The sequence below is a fragment of the Sardina pilchardus genome, chromosome 17 (assembly GCF_963854185.1).
Source record: "Sardina pilchardus chromosome 17, fSarPil1.1, whole genome shotgun sequence".
Taxonomy (NCBI): domain Eukaryota; kingdom Metazoa; phylum Chordata; class Actinopteri; order Clupeiformes; family Clupeidae; genus Sardina; species Sardina pilchardus.
This window is the reverse complement of record NC_085010.1, coordinates 16630209-16647475: the sequence shown is the minus strand read 5'-3', so window position 1 is coordinate 16647475 and position 17267 is coordinate 16630209. Positions and strand designations below refer to the sequence as shown.

At 43.8% G+C, this 17267-nt stretch overlaps 1 protein-coding gene across 2 annotated transcripts in view; it reads right to left on the bottom strand.

Moving 5' to 3' along the window:
* LOC134062175 (sodium- and chloride-dependent GABA transporter 2-like) overlaps window positions 1–13800 on the bottom strand; it is a 35331-nt gene extending 21531 nt beyond the window's left edge. The window contains exon 1 of one of the 2 annotated variants that reach the window (XM_062518097.1): window positions 13594–13800. The gene's annotated coding sequence lies outside the window, so the exon portion shown is untranslated. Of the gene's footprint in view, window positions 1–9165; window positions 9236–13593 lie in introns of those variants that run through there. The other variant, XM_062518101.1, reaches the window with a different exon arrangement.
* Window positions 13801–17267: the final 3467 nt, after the last annotated feature.

The following is a 17267-nucleotide window of genomic DNA, read 5'->3' as shown; positions in this document are numbered from 1 at the left end:
ACACCTAGGCTGTTTCCAAGTAATGCTGTAATGAATGCACAGGTGAACTAGCTCTTCCAGTAAAGAAATTCCACTCTATTCTGGAGCATGCCTCTGTTTCTTACTGTACTGTCTTAACTTAATGCATTCTAATTGAAGACAAGTGTACCTATATGTGTGCATCCATGCTTTTTTAGGCAGAGATTTTTCTGTTCCAGTTTAAATTATTATTTTCAATATCTAAAACAAAAGTGACGCTTTTGCAGAATGCACCATTTCAGATTTCGTTTAAACCGTGTCTATGAATTGTTTCCAAACCAATGCTTATGAAATAAATCCTAGGCCTTTGTCTTGCCTAGACTTGGTTCTACGATTCGATGTAAGGGTGTAAAGGTACACCTATTCGTACCAAACCATTTAGGTACAGGACATTAGGTTCAATACAGATGTGTACGGAATGTACCAACTGCCGTCGTTCATCGTAATCAGTGAGCTTTTTTGCCTGTGAGGCACGTTTCAAATTCCGAGTTCCCACACATACTAAGTGGCAGATCATATGTCAGTTTAGTCAATTAATGGCAACAAGTTTGGCATGACAGTGTGAGGGATGGCACAATGTCTGCTCAGAGAATTGTGTTTGCCATCAAAGGTTTGAACGTGTACGGGCAGACTGGTGAAGTAGTGGTGGATATTACGAGAACTTTACCTCGAATAATTAACAAAGTAGTTTATCAATTATGGCAGAGTAGTGGCATGGCATGGCATGGCATACTAGAAGAAGTATATAAATGGTGGGTGTATTAGCAATTTATTTACCAGTAAACCATCAAGGTAGATCTGACCAATATCACTCAACACTGAATGTAAACAAAAACTCAGATAGGTAGATGTACTGTAATGAAGTAACAAAAGAACAAAGTCAGCTTAACCAAATAACAAACTTAAAGAGACCCTATGCAACTTTCTGCAGGAGACGATCACTCCTTGTTTACATCTGGAAATCTGAGACGAAGAACCACACTTGCAATTTATATATTTAAATATAGCCTATACATGTATAAATATACACGCTAAAGCTGTCGGGGAAGCTCTGCAGAGAAAATGCAAGTATAAAACGAGCGAAAACGAAAAACGAAACCGAAACCAGAGATGAAATCGCCAATCCTGCATAGTTCCTCTTTAAACCTAAATTCAACAACCTCTGGCCAGCAGTAGACCAGAAGAAATCAAGAGACCTTATCTTACATTTGAATAATGCATGACCATGCCAACTGGCTTGCAGATCATTGGTTAGTTGGTGTAAAAAAATAGGTGTGAGATTCACATACAGACTACAGTGTAGTCCTTCACCTATGCATGATACATTAGATGATACCATGATCAGATTGCTGCCCACATTACAATTATTAATCAAGACTAAACATGAACGTGTCATATTCACAACACACATTTACAGAGATTTCAGAAGTGAGCATCAAACCATTTTCTATTTTTGGAGAAATTGACTATGTTAATTAGTTACCCCTGGCACCTGTGTGGTGAGGGATGTGCTTTGTTTGAGAGGTGGCCGTTTGGCTGCTTTGGTCCAAAAATGTAATGTAAATGTAAACATAATAGAAGACTGGAGTGACAAAATACTGTTGGGACTACTGTTGTTGGTAACACTTTACTTGAAGGTATCTCCATAAGAGTGACATGGCACTGTCATGAATATTATAAACAAGTCATAAACATTTTTGACATAACTGTCATGACAAGTTAGGGTTAGGTTTTGTGTGTCATGACAGTGTCATGTGACCTTCATACCTTCAAGTGAAGTGTTACCCTGTTGTTCTACTTGTGTCCTATGGCTATATGGAGAGAAAATTAGGTTTTTGGCAACAACCTTTGGCAAAAATTAGGTTTTTGGCAAATTTATTGTAAGAATGCAAAGATCCTCATTACACGTTACAAACAACTGTTGCACATGTTTTGTGAAACATTTAATTATTTTTTTCTCAGAATTAATTTGCTTCCCTTCAAGGTTGGATTTTACCTCATTGTTGTTGATTGGACAGAACTTGTCCTTCTCGTAAAAGGCGTTGCACCACCTCAGGCTGTACTGATAAATGTCAGGCTTGTTAAAGAACTATTCTACCGTTTGGATTCCCGTCAGTTCGACTCTGACCTGGGGTCAAAGGCTTATCTCAAAGCAGCATATAGCAATTTGAAAAACAAACATTAAAACAGGGTGACGAATAGGGGGATCAGAAGTGCACAGACCTCTGCCAAAACTGAGGAGATTATTCCTTGGTCCACACCAGACCCTTCTACCATGTTTCATGAAAATCAGTCCAGAACATTATAGATAACCCCCATAACATCCCCCTTAACGGTGCTTAAAACGCTTTTTGTGGTGTTAATTTAGTTTTTATAAGAACAACTGATTTCAACAAACACTGTTGTTTATTCAAACACTGTGTTCATTTATGGCGAGAAAGATCCTACAACCATGAAATAATGTGATTTAACTGTAGTAATTCACAACTCATTTGTGTAATGTAATTTGTATAAATTCTTTCAAAGTGACTTGCACAGTTCAGAGCATCCAAACACTATCATTGTAACCAGCTATTTCAGTCATCCTCAACTTAAATGCAGTGCGTTCAAAAAGAACATGTTACGCCCCTTTTTTACAATTTGAAATAGTTTGTTGATGTCTTAATAAATCATCTGCGTCATGTGCTTCTGTAAAAATACGACACCTTGTCTGAAGACTCCTTGCCTGTTCCTTAACAAACAGGATCATCTTGCACAATCAAGCCCCATAGTCAAAAACAAATGGCAGTCTGGTGGTATATCATGGTAGCCACCCCATATACCCAAATATACACGTAAAAGCACTAACAAAGTCACATTTCATAATATGTCCCTTTAATGGATTACGTAGATAAGTGATATTTTTTGTGTCACAATAAAACCAAAATTTGTTTACAAGTTCAAAACTTCATTCACTTATTTCACAAATAAGCCAGTTGTAAGATATCTGTTAGACATTACATTTTATAGAAGCAATACTGAACTCTTGCTCTCACCTCCAGTTCACCGTGCTGCTCTCTGCTGATGTGCTCCAGTGGGCCTAGTATAGGCTACTGCAGGTAACACACCTGTGAGGCTTCCTATGTTAGATCACGTTGAGCGAATGACTTATCCGCAGAACTGGAGTGGCAACATTCTCCTATTCCACAGTAAAGATGAATCCAAGCTGCCAATGCCTTCATTTGCATATTTTGAGGCCATCCCCACTCCTCCTCCCTTGTCTGCATTAAAGACTGTGCTGATCAGAACCCTTCTCACCTGCTGGACCAACCACACTGTAACTCAAAACCTGGCCATAGTTCGTGCACCAAAGTGCATTTTATCAGATACTGCGATGGGATTTTTGAATGTCAATGAATTGCTTCAGTTCATTATTTAATAACTTTAATTTGCGCCACCCCTGATTGCTGAAGAACACCCCCAACTGACTGTGAAGCTCACCAATAAGAATTTCTGTGAACTGTGCACGTTTATTTGTTGCCTTTGTGATCAAGTAATTGCATTGGTTTATTACCTCGACCAAGGAGGTTATGTTTTCATCGGGGTTTGTCTGTCTGTCTGTCTGTCTGTCTGTCTGTCTGTCAGGGAAGGTCTGAAATGACCCAAGGAAGAAATAATTACATTTTGGGAGTGATCGTATCACCTGCTGGATCCAGGAGGCGGTTATGTTTTCGCTTGGCGGAGGTCTGCGCTCTCTGAGTGCTTTTCTAGTATTACAATTAGGATTGCGATTGCGGTCATTTTACAGCTCTACATTATTTGCAGTAGTACTGAATGCTGGATTCCTTCAACTGGTTTGTTGGTTTCACCGAAACTCCATTCAGTCTTCTCATCGGGATTTCCAAAACACATAGGAAGTTCAGCATTGCAGATGTCATAGAAAATAATGACATGATGTACAGACTAGGATGTCTGTGATAACACTGTTGCTTGGAATGAAGCCAACAAGGACTTAGAAATACAGGAAAATCAGCAATTAAGTCAAAATTATGGAGTCTTTTCTGACAGGACTTTGTCTTCTTTTTGTAGCCTACGTCAGTGTTTGAAAGCAGCTTCCTCTGCAATTTTGCCAGGTAGTCCCACTGTTTGACTTTTTAACAGCCAGCTTAAATCATTACATGGATAAGTTGAACAAATTGTTCTGCTGTTGAAGGCCAACAGCTGTTTACAATTTAGCCCAAAGTCACTGACTCCTGGCCTTGCACAGATGCATGTTTTGTCTACTTGTGGCCCTGCGTGTTCGCGTGTGTGCGTTGGTGCCGTTCGGGAGGCCACTAAAAGTACATCCGAGGTCTCGGGCATGAATGAAAGGAACGTCTGTTTCCAGCATGGCTCGTATTGTCCGTAGATGGGACTAATTGTGCTGGGTTTCGGAGTTGTCGCCGATCCGGTCGTTGCATGAGTGCGCTTTGGCGTCAGTGGTTGTTAGCTCGCCGTCATTCACGTCTCGCGAGTTAACAAGCAGCACTATTTGGGTTGGTTCGCGCTGGACGTTATTTTTTTATGGTGGCATTCTGGGATAATAAAACCAGATATTTAGTCTGCATGGAGCCCTTCCACTCCCACAGTGTCTACATTCATTCATGGTCCCCATTCATAAATTAGGGCCCCCAAAGTCTGATAAGGTGAGTAGGATTGTCCCGCATGAAGCCTAAATGGGAACAATGGTTGAGACAAGGACTGTTATCTCAGCCACATATCTCTCTCCCTCTCTCTCTGTTTTTTATTGTAAAGGCCCCATTATACTTGCTGCTAACATACGCATACGCAACATGGCTGCCATGAGTATTCTGCGTTTGTTTGGTGCGTGTTGATGCAAAGTAATGTATGTCGCGTACACGAGATGTACAGAGATGCCGTATCACGTGTTTTGGCTGCAGTTCATGCAGCAAGTATGTTGACAAGACGGTGCAGGTTGCACGCTTGGTCTAACGGCAAGTATAACTGAGCCCTATAGGTCTTCATAATGCATGCAACGCTGAGGCTTTTTTTTTTTTAGCTGAGATTACCCCCTCTCTGTTTAGTGTCTCTCTTTCTCTATCTTTCACACACACACGCTCGCGTGCGCACACACACACACACACACACACACACACACACACACACACACACACACACACACAGACACATGTTCTTGAGTGGCCATTGTACTGCAGCAGAAGCCGGAGAAGGAGCTGTAAAAGTTTGCCAGCGGAGTTTGAGGCAGTGCAGGCTCTGCTTCCTTTCAGCATATTTTTACCAGCGCTTTTAATGGCTGTCTGGCACTCAGACGTCAAGGTGAGACCCCCCCTTCCTACCCCCCCACCCCACCTCCTCCGATACAACCAAGGTGTCAGTAGTGCTGTAGCTCTGTGTGGCTCTCAAACTCAAATTCAAAGTAGTCTAACAGGCATAACTGTTCGTGTTCTGTTTTGCCAAAGAAGAGTTTTTTTTTTAAAGAAAAAATTATCATTCTAATAGGTGAAAAGTGTATCAGGAGGGTCAGCGAACAGCGAACTGAGAAATGAGAAGTGAACGGGCAATAGTCTCGCCCACGTATCATTGTGTGTTGGTCTCTGTATAACCACAAGCTCTGCATAACAGTGACCGAATGAGGACCTGTCGCTAAATACAATACAATTCACTTCTATATGTTCTCACGGACCCCCTGTGTCTGTGTTTGTCTCCTTGTCCTCTGCTAATGTCTGTCCTTGTCTAGATAGTCATGTAGAGACATTTTCTTCATCTCTCTTGCTCTTGTGTGTGCATTTTATCAGTTAATTGCTAGCAATGCAGGCTTTATGTTTTTGGCCTACTACGTGAGTACACTACATTTTGCGTTGCGTTGTGTGTGTGTGCGTGTGTGTGTGTGTGTGTGGGTGTGGGTGTGTGTGTGTGTGTGTGTGTGTGTGTGCGTGTGCGTGTGTGTGTGTGGATGTGGGTGTGTGTGTGTGCGTGCATGCGTGAGTGTATTCCCCCCCTTGTCATGCCCCATTGTTTTGGACAGTCTGTTTTGCGTAACACTGATGTTTTGAACATTATGGACTTATATTTTATGGTTTCCTAGTAATGGCTGACAACAATGGTTTATGTTCACCTGCCAGCAACATTCATCAGAGTCTGTTGGGCCTAGTAAAGGGTCTTCATAAAGGCCACACATGATATTTGATTAACCTCTAGTGGCTATTCATTTAGAGTTTTTTATGGTCAGGCAGCAAATGAACAGCCCACACACCAATCCTTTGGTGTGTAGTAAAGCAAGAAAATTGTCAGAAACCTAAAACTGGTCAATAACAAATTTGGCATACACTCTCTTGCATGAGAGTTTATGTTTTGGCTCCTGAAGCACAAGAACCTGCCTCACTTTTTTTCCCAGACACCCAAATCCTCCTTGCTGCTTCAACTTTGTCTCTCATCTCTAAAGTATTGGTTGTTAAATTAACAAAACAGCGCATGGTCTTACATAAAACCACTGCCCTCAGTGGGTGAGACTGCATGAGTTGCTCCCCAAGCCGCAGGTCTAATAGCCATTAGCTTGATACAACACTCTAGCTTCTCACCTTTCTCTTCGCTTCTCTCTCTCTACCTCTCTCTCTCTCTACCTCTCTCTTTCTCTCCTCTCTCTGACCCCTGGCACGTTTTTCCTCAGCCTCGGATGTGGCAGAGTCACTCAGAGAGCCTCCTAAAACAAACTCCCCACATTCCTGTGGTCTGCCCCCCCTCCTCCCTCTCCTCTTCCCTCTCCTCCTCCATAACCCCCCCAGATCTGCCTCCTCTCTGACCGCCCGGCAGGCAGCAAGGTTAAAGTTTTGCCCCCCCGCCCATGTTTGCTCTCAGTCAAGGGCTCCCATGAGGAACCACAGGGAAGCTGTATTGTGTACATGGCTCCTTGAGTAATGATCAACTAAGTGTTGCCCCCCCCCTGTCTTTTCCCAACAGTAATGCAATGTCTCTGGAAGTATGGAAGGCTATCGTAGCCAATCCCGGGAGCTGTAGGCTAGTAAACAAACAGACCTAGTCCACACCGTGGAGTAGGTCAGATTGGAGCAGACAGTCTGAAGCTAAAGATTTTGGCACAGCCGACGGGGGTGACAATCCCCAACCACTACCACCACAACCACCACCACCACCCTTTCCCCATAACACACTCCCTGGTAGGCACTAATAGCTGTTAGCACAAAGACCCAGAAGGCCCAGCCGGTGTAATGAGGCTACACACTAATCAGAGGCAGACCTGTGGCATCTACGGGTGACTGGTCAGCAAAGCCCAGTGCATTTCAGGACCAGCGACCTAGAGAGAGCGTGGAGTCAATAGTTTTTTTGCCTGGGCTCGCCACAGTAGTGAGGTTAATGTTTGTGTCCAAGACAGTCTGCCTGGTAGGAGGAGGGGCCCTCAGTGGCAGCAGAGAAGTCTCTTCTGGATATGGCAAGATTGTACCTGGTTATACCACAACTGTTGTTCCACAGATCAATGACAGGACTGAGTGAGTGTGATGTGTTTTGTGCAAACAATGTGTCTCTAAAAAGGAATAAACATACAACCCGATTAAAAATACTGGATCTTTTTTTACACGCCTAAGAGATAATATAAACTCTGGCGATTTGCCTGTTTTCATACAGGCCGCTCTTAAAGGGGAACTGCGGTGATTTTTCACATAGAGCTCCGTTTCCCGAGGTCACTGAGTACTGTCAGTGCTGAACAAAAAAAAACCCTTCAAAACAAACTCGAGTTGCTGCAGCCAGCAGCTTAGTCAGTGTTACACTACAGTGCTGCACTCTGGGGGCATGAACATGGGGGCTCACAAACATGCCCCTAGAGCAGTGGTTCTCAAAGTGGGGTCCGTGACCCATAGCCAAGGGGTCCGCGGAATAATTTGCTTGAAATGATAGAGTTAACATTCCAAAAAGATGATGTCCTTTTCACCCATAAAACAAGCAAATTGTGTCTATTTGGTACTACCCACATTAACTTGGGATAGTGGACCCGGCCACAACTTCAGAGAATACGAATGGTTAACTGTTGCGGTTATAAGGGGGTCCTTGAGAACAATGAGAAATCCTGCCCTAGAGTATAGCTGCTTGGCTGCAGCAACTTGAACTAGGTCAAAACCAATTGTTTTCATTTTTTGGTACCTACAGTACTAGGTGACCTTGAGAAACGGAGATCTATGTGAAAAATTCCCCTTTAAATGCTACATCATGAGACGCATGGGCTTGTCCGACTTTGCTATTGACACTGAACAAACTGACACTGCCCATCCTGTCAGCGGGGTACTTAGCCATGACTTGAAGTCAGTTGACATGCCATCAAGTAAATGAACTCCCTCTTCTCTCACAGACAAACGAGAACACAAGGCATCAGGCCTGTTTCAAAGACAAAACCAGAGTTGAGCAAACATCCTCTGTCAACAACACAGGAGATGGATGTCGAGGAGGAATACCATAGGATACACACACTGGATGGAGCAAAACCATCTCCCCTCGGCTGCCCCCAGGCTTCTCCAAGCCCACCTAGCGAGCTCTCCGCACGCTCCGATGATCCGGGCGTTGGGAGACGGACTTATGCAGTCCAAACAAATAGCCGGATTCCTGCTGTTCACTGATCCCTCTGCCCACAAAAACAGTGGCTGAACCACGGGACTATACTTGTTGTGGACCACAACGTGTCAAGACAGAGCACGGTCCCCTCCACGCACCTTCTATAAATCAAAATGAGCAGACTCGGTCTTTCGCCATCTAGTGCAAGTGTCCGCATCAAGAACAATACGGTCCAGTTCAAGTCTTCCTATTGTTTTTAATTACCACATTGTAAACAGTCACCGACTGGATTTAAAAATGACGGAAAAAACATCATACCAGTTTACATAACCAGAACCATGGGGCATTACAAAAGCATGTGTTGTTTTATATAAGGGCATTCTGACTAAGCCGCAAGATCTTGTGGTTTGACAGCTCATTTCTCCAAAGAAACCTTTGGACTCGGAATCCCTGAACATTCGTGTCAAATGGTCCGCATCTCTGAATGAGCATTTGTCTAACCAACGTGAGGCACTCATCAAAACAGGCACCTCACTGCCTGTTAGCCCAATGCCTACAACCCCCCCCCCCTCCCCCCACTCCTCAACCAACCTTAGGAAAAGGAAGACCTGGGCAGCTGGAAGGTTCTGAAGGAGCTCTGTGGCAGGTCAAGAGCAGGTCTCGGGCGCAGCTGCAGCTGTGTGGAGGTCTGCAACAGATCTGATGTCTGGAGGGAGGCGAGGTCGTCTGTCCTTCTGCAGGGGCCGGGAGGAGGCTGAGGTCCTTCGCCCTCGGTACTCGGGACCCTAGCCGTCTGCCGGGGCCCTGCCTCCTCCCACACAGGAATGCGGGATCAAGAATGGGGATTAGCTCCCCAATAAACCGACGCTCTCTCATACCTCGGCCCAGCTTGACTGCCAGGCGTTTGTTTTTCACGTGGGGTGAGATGAGAGTAGAAAAACAAAGGGAAAGGCCGGGGAGGAAATCCATGGGAACAAGCCCAGAGTTGGGGGGAAAAGCACTCGCTGACCTCCGCTAGGCCCGGCAAATATACCGTAGCTACAAGACATCTCTTTATCCCTAGAGAAACAAGGAGTCTTTTTCGACTTGAAGTCATCTGGAAAAGAGCAACTACTTTTTTTCCGGCCCAGTACACAAACACAATGATGGCGTCTGGTTGCAATAAATGGATAATATCATTACTGTCTAGTTGACATCATTACATTGATCAATTTATCCATTTATTGTGGTTTACTTTTGAACATCCTCTACCCTCCTGTCACCCTCATCCTTCCAATGGCCTAGTTATATGGTTTTCATGCCAGGAGCCAAATTGAGGTTAAGCGCCTTGGTCAAGTGCTCTTTAGCTTAAGGCCACGGGGGAATTTGGGAAACCCCCAAGTGTCTCGGGGCTGAGGCCTAAACCCCCCCCCCAAAAAAAAACACTGTCTTTGAGTCATTATTCTTTACTCTGAACCGTTGTGCTACGCTTGACATAAGTGAACAAATAAGCAAATGTGGCTTGTCTGTTAGTGTGTTGTTACACTTTTTGGCCATAAGGCCTATTGTGGGAGATGGTGTGTGGGGGGGACGGGGATGTATACCAGGTAAACTCAGTGAACCTCTGCACTGACAAACACACAAATGAAATCTTAGAGCGACAGGAAGAGATGAAGAGGGTAGAGGAGCCAAGCTAAACGGGCCAAGAGAGGGCTTTAAGGGAGAGTGAGGGAAGACAAACAGAACAAATAGAAGAGAAGGGAAGAGAAGAAAAGAAGAGAAACAAAGAGTGGAAATACTTTGAGTCGCGGCTTTTGAAGAGTATTACAATTTGGTACACAACAAAGCAGGGATTATGAGGAGCATCTTTCAGTGGTCCATATCCTGAGATAAGCATCTTGGCTTCCTATCTTTTGGACAATTAAGGACAAGGCTGAGATAAAAGTGGAGATGCTAACTGGTTTTTATTCCGAGCCTTTTTGGTGGACAGCCAGGCCGATCTCAGAGTAAAGTCTGTTTCTAATGGCCGAGTTGAGGAAAGCCTTGTCTTGGAAAAGCCATATGTTTGGACTTCCACCAGGACGGTCTTTACCATCACATGTATGTCCCTGAAACAGAAGCAAGTGCCAATGTTGACTGACTTACATTTCAGAGTGGATGAAACTTCATCCACCACACCATGCACCAGAGGAGGCACCCAGAGTGTGCTTTGACCAACACGACAGAAGCCGTTTCAGTTAAACCTCCATCAGACGACATTTTTGCTGAGCTAAAACCAACCAAAGCCTAAACACCATGACTAATCAGGGTCCAAACCTACAGTACATAATCACTCCGCTGCTTATCCCTCGAAAAAAGTCCCTGCGGAATGGAGTGACATAACGGGCACACGCAAACTGTTGTGAGAGCCAAGAAGCTGCTTCAGCAGAATGCTTTCGCCTGCCCTTTTCTTGTGGAGATGACTCGGCCGGCCGTATCAAATGCCTGTGGTCACTACTGGTCCCAGTGGACCCAGCCACGAGGAGGTCCGCGCAGTGCTTGAAGTGGGAAAAAATAAGTGCAGGAACTCTGATTTTCCGACATTTGTGCGGTGAAAAAAAAATCAAGTCTTTAGGATGTGTTGGTTCAAAAACTATTTTGATTTAATCATTCTTTCAAGCAATAACCTATAGGCCTAGGCTACTTTTTTCTAATTCACAAATGGAATACTGAAAAGCCATTAAAACAACATGAACCAGACCAGTGTGATAGCCTACTTGTAGGCCTAACAATAGACTGGGCTGAAGGCCCTAGAACCTTAAAACAACATCAAAGAGTTTTTTGTACCTTAATATAATGTTTCCAAAATTATTTCAGCAGTTCATCAACTCATAACAGGGTGAACAGCACTTCTGCATTCACTTTGCGGCCTTCTATCGACTATAACCGCACTATAACTGTAGCGTACCTGTGGTTTGATGAAATGAGATCTCAGAAACCACAAATTTGACTTGCTTTGATGTCGCAATACATCATACTGTCATAAAATCATGTAACATGCTCTACCTTGTCTGTGGACATCGTTATTTGGTGGATAAACAAATAGCGTGCGTGCAAAAGAGGAAAAGTGCTTTAGTGTTGAACCTTTGTGCTAAAGGCCCAGACGAAGAAAACTGTGAAATAGGCTCTAGCCTACTTTAATTAACAGTATTAACAACTGGCCATGCAAGAACAGAGATTCAAGGTCAAAAGTCAGAACAAGAGAGTATGTGACTGTAAGTGTTATTTCTATTGGTATTTTGGGTCCTGAAATGGCATATCAAGCATCTGCCATGGCTATATGACAAATGACAAAATACAGAAATTTGATGGATCAGTAGGATCTCTGTTTATTTTGATATGTAGTTTGCCATAGGGTAGGTGCGAAAACGTGAGATATTTCACAAAGAAGAATGGGTAAGACGCAGAACTGAATGTGACATTCATATTTGTATGTAACTGCAATTTTCAACGCTAATTATCTCGCGAACCGTTCATCATAGAAACGAGTGGATAGCGCCATTGGAAAGGTCAGGTTCTGCAGTTTCATATGATATGCCTGTTATTTCTGAGCGAAACACTGCGCAGCAATATGACCGAGAAGAAAGGGTGCGGCCGCGGCCGCATGGTGCGTCTCTCGAAGAAGGCAGAGAGGGTCGGCCGGCGGCCCAATGGTAATCTTCTCGCGGCCCGGTACCGGTAGATAGGGCACTGTCGTGGCTCGTGGGTAATGTAGTCTTTCATCGGTCTTGTGATATTATCTATTATCTCGGGCCACTGTCGCTGCATCGGATCAGTTTCAGTAGTCTAAGTACCGGAACGCAGAAAAAAGTGTCGGAACCCAAAATACGAAAATACAAAAGTTCCGGAACTGCGTTCCGCTGCGTTCCGCTGCGTTCCGGCCCACTTCAAGCACTGGGTCCGCGGGAATGAAACAGGCATGTGGCTAAGAGTGAGTGGGGGGGTTGGGGTGGGGGGGTAGTTTGCGGCTGCCGCCATCCCCCTTAGCCACACGCCTGTTTTATTCCAGCCATAGCCTACCCACCCCCCCCACCCCACCGTCCCCCACCAGCCTTAGGAGGGAGCTGGCTAAAGCTTATGTCGTCTGTATGTTAGCATCACCTAATTGGCCATATGGAACCTATCTCTTCCTGTGGTGGTGGCCATTGCATTGGAAACAAGTGCTCATTTACTCCACTTGGAGTGGCTGTCTCATGTGCTTGCCCCTCAGTTACAACTGCTCCAAACATGCTACAATAAAATGTATGTTTTTATTTAAAAATATAAAACAATAAATGCCAGATGCCTATAATGCAAATGTCCTTTTGAGACCAAATAAAGTAATGGTTATACGAAAAGCAAAACGTACTGCTGATTTTGGAAAAAAAACCCTACACAACACTGCACATTTAGAGGACGCAATGTTCTACTCTGATGACACTGTACTGTACTCCTGTATTGTATTGTACTGTACTGAATACTGTAAGTATTCAGTGTATGTTAGTGATGAACAGTCTGACTGGATATGAATGGACAAGAGAGAGATTATAATCTGAATGTTCATCATTCCTCTACTATCTCATACCTCTGTGTTTCCTACCTCATGTTCATTTGAATAACTGCTATGTCATGCTGGCAGAGCAGTTTGAACTGAATTACATGTAACTTTATATGACCACAATGGTTTTGTTTACAACGCTGTAACACTTCTGGCTGGCCTGTATACTGACACTGAGTAGTGATACACGCACGCACACACGCACGCACACACACACACACACACACACACACACACGCACGCACGCACGCACGCACGCACGCACGCACACGCACACACACACACACACACACACACACACACACACACACACACACACACACACACACACACACTGATAACACAGTTGAGAATAAGACATCTTCTTCTTCACATAAAAAGAGTACAGTTTGATAGTAACCCATTAACTTATCTTCTTGCTGTTAGAGAAAACCCAAACAAACTCAGACTGCTGAAACACTCACAGTGCTGCAGGTAGTTGTAGCAGCAGACGTCGCTCTCTTCGGTGGAGTGCGTTCGGGAGACACCTGTTAGCAGAGGAAAGCTTGAGGGTTTAGTGGGCATCTATCTGAACACCCCGGTCCTTTGAGCACGCTGTGGGGAAGGGGGCGTGGGAGGAGAGGAGAGCTTCAGCCTTGGGCAGCAGGAGGTGAGCCAGCTCCACACCGGTCTCTGCTCCGACATGCCCTCGTGGCTTGGGGAGTGGCCTCCAGACCCACGTGGGTGTGTGACAAATTGTGACAGCACAAACACCTCCCAAGCACAGTGGCACTGCCACCTGGGCACAGACAAGCTGTACTCTATGACCTGTGTGGTCACGTTCTGTTTCTAGCGCAAGACAACAAGGTTTTCAAATGAGGTATTGGAACAATTTGTAACTGTGACTTTGTAACTGCATGCCATAAAAGTTGCATAAAGTTGTTGTGAAGCAAATTCAGCTTATTGCAGGCATAAATAGATTATATAGTTATAATAAATGTGAGACTGGAAAATGCATACCTAAGGAGACTTTGCGAGACGCATGCCATAAAACTTACATAAAGTTCTTGTGAAACAAATGCAGTTATTACCAGTCAGAACCCTGTAATCTCACTCATTAAATCATTACCTTATGATATCTTGTGGTTGAAGTGTGATCTGTTTACCACCGTCTGTCTTTGGGCACTTTCACTTTCACAGTTTCCCAGACACAGGTACATTTCACACATACACACAAACACATACACATGTAGGTGTTCTTCTCAGTGTACTCCCAAATGATAATTCATCTTTTATTTACCTATTAAATAAAAAAAAACTATTGTATTTACCTATTAACCTATTCAGACCAGGTTCAACATTGAAAAGGAAAGTGAAAGTGAATTCCTGCAGGTTCTCAACCAATGCTGCATGTATATATTTCCTGTTTGTAAGTGGAAGTAATTTGTGCCGGTAAAAAGTTCAAGCCAAATCAAATTCAGGCAAGTGATCTGTGAGTATAAACCACATGCAAGTATTGAACAGGGAGTTTCATGAAAGTTAGACACAGGTGAACATGACATAACATAATACATATTTTGTATCTTATTTGTGTTATATGATAATAGTGGAGCATTCTTCAGTTGCCAGCAAAGAGACAGGCTATTCAAAACAAATTAAGTGGACATTCATCCAAAAGCCAGGACAGATTTGCAGGAATCTGTTAGTTACAAACCATTCACCAAGAGTTGCTATACAAACAATGGCCGGGTTTCCCAAAATTGTTAAGAAGCTCTTAAGTGTTAAGAACTTCTTAGGAGCGTTGTAAGAATGTTTTAAGAACGCTCCTAAGAAGTTCTCAGGACTTAAGAGCTTCTTAACGATTTTGGGAAACCCGGCCAATGTCTGGATGAGCTACCAGGGACATGTCACTCCAGTGACAGGTAAGAGTGCCCCTGCACCAACAGCACCTGAGGAAGTACAGAACGACTGCAAGAAATTGGTCTCGGAAAAGGACTTGTGTGGGAATGTGCAGCACTTTCTAGGAGCGCCAAGATGCTTGTGTCACTTCCAGTTACCATCATTGGCTGCACACCATGCAACAAGTCTGTACACATCGAATAGTTGGAAGGGCAAATTTGTTACAGCAGCCTTCACTTTTACTGGCACCCCTGGTAAATACTGTATGTGTAAAAAGAGGCAGTAAAACACATGGTTTGTCATTTTATCTTAGTTTCACATTGGAAACGTTTAAAATTCTGAGAGAAAAAACATTATTAAGAAATTACTATTTTTGAACCAAAACACACATGACACAATTATTGACATCCCGGTATTTAATTATTTTAAAGCCCTCTTTTGTCAGTAAAATAAATCAGTCTTCTCCTGTGTTCAGTAAACCACTCAGTATTTAAGTTTTATTCACTTTCACCAGGGGTGCCAAGGGTTGGATGCTACTTGTAAGAGGATGACTTAAGCCATGAGGGGTTAAAACTCACTGCACCCTGTGGGGGTTCTGGGCCATGTTTATTGTCAGGACCAGAGGCGGACATTCCCTGTTCCAGAGACTAAAAGTCCAGCCATATATTCTTTCTACCTGTGCACTTAACACAGGTGATATCACTAATTATCTGATCTACCTGGCAGCTAATTAGAATGAGCTGGTTTACTGTTTGGATCAAATACTTGGCAGGACTTTTGCTCTCTGAACCCGGGATGTCCGTCCTCTGGTCTGGACTAACCTGGGTGGGAAGCTGTGCCTACGTATGGGTCCGTTTGGGGTGGACATCTTTACAACTTGGGAATTGAAGATTTAAAATGCTGGGGGGCTCGGTCAGTGGGGCACGTCTCCTAAAGTAGGCCACGCCGTCACTCCCGGCACCCCCAAAGCTGAAATATGTGGGCCCCCATGCAGCTTGTTTCAGTTCATCTGGCGTTCATTACAGATGTATTCCTGTCCGCTGCGCAGCTGAGCAGGGATCTTTGACCTGCCAGATAAGAGTCTGGCAACGATAAGAGACTGGACCGAGACAAAAGGGTTCCAAGATCCAAGATCCCCCCCCCCCCGCCCCCAACTCTCAGACCTCCACCCCCATACCCCCCCTTCCCCTTAACTTAATAGATGACTTTCCAAGAACATACAGCGTGATGTCAGTGTGAGTCTAGCCTTGTTCACCTTAATTTCTGGAAACACAAGGCCAGGCTGAGGGCGTTTGCACAATGGTTTGATCCTGCACAGTGTGTGTGTGTGTGTGTGTATGTCTGTGTGTCTGTATGGGAGTGTGTGTGTGTGTGTGTGTGTGTGTGTGTGTGTGTGTGTGTGTGTGTGTGAGTGTGAGTGTGAGTGTGAGTGTGAGTGTGTGTGTGTGTGTGTGTGTGTGTGTGTGTGTATGTTCGAGATGGAATACCTTGAATTCACTGAGGATCCACAATGCCGATTACTTCACAGTTCATTTCCATTAGTTCATAGTGCATTGTTCCTAGTGCATTGCTTGTTTGCAAGAGAGATTGATAGTAATGCCACTGAACGAGTTCCAGTCATCTCCTGAGGGATATGTCAGTCACGGGCGATTGTCTATGTGTGTCTATTTAACCCTCATGTTGTCCTCAAATCTTACCGACGTTCGTTGTCCTTGGGGTCAATTTGACCCCAGCTAAAAAAACTCTCAAAAAATGATTAAAATTATTTTTTTTACCCAATTTTCTTTGTGGTAGGTACTTAACAAGAGTGTAATAACCACCATCAAAAGCCCTACAAAACAATCCCACCCCCCCACACCCCTTTATGAACCCTGGAACCCTGACTGGCAATATGGCCAATCCAGTGTCAACAGCCCAAAGGCTGACTTTTTGGACTTTTTCAGACCTGCCAAAATAACTTATATGTAATATGTACTTGTATATGCAATAATGATAATAACTACATGTTCTCATACTATTACAATAATAATATCCATAATTTGTCAAATATTCATTTTCATCATGTTTCATAAAAATGGCGTCAAATTGACCCCAATACCACCAACGTAACTATTTTTTTTACAGGACATTGGAAACATATTTTTGTGCAAATTTCATGTTTACTCTATTGTACCCTTCAAATGAGGAAAAGTCATGAAACTTGAAGCAAAACAAAAAAAGTGAACCATATATTTTATGATGTTAAACACTGCTTGGGGTC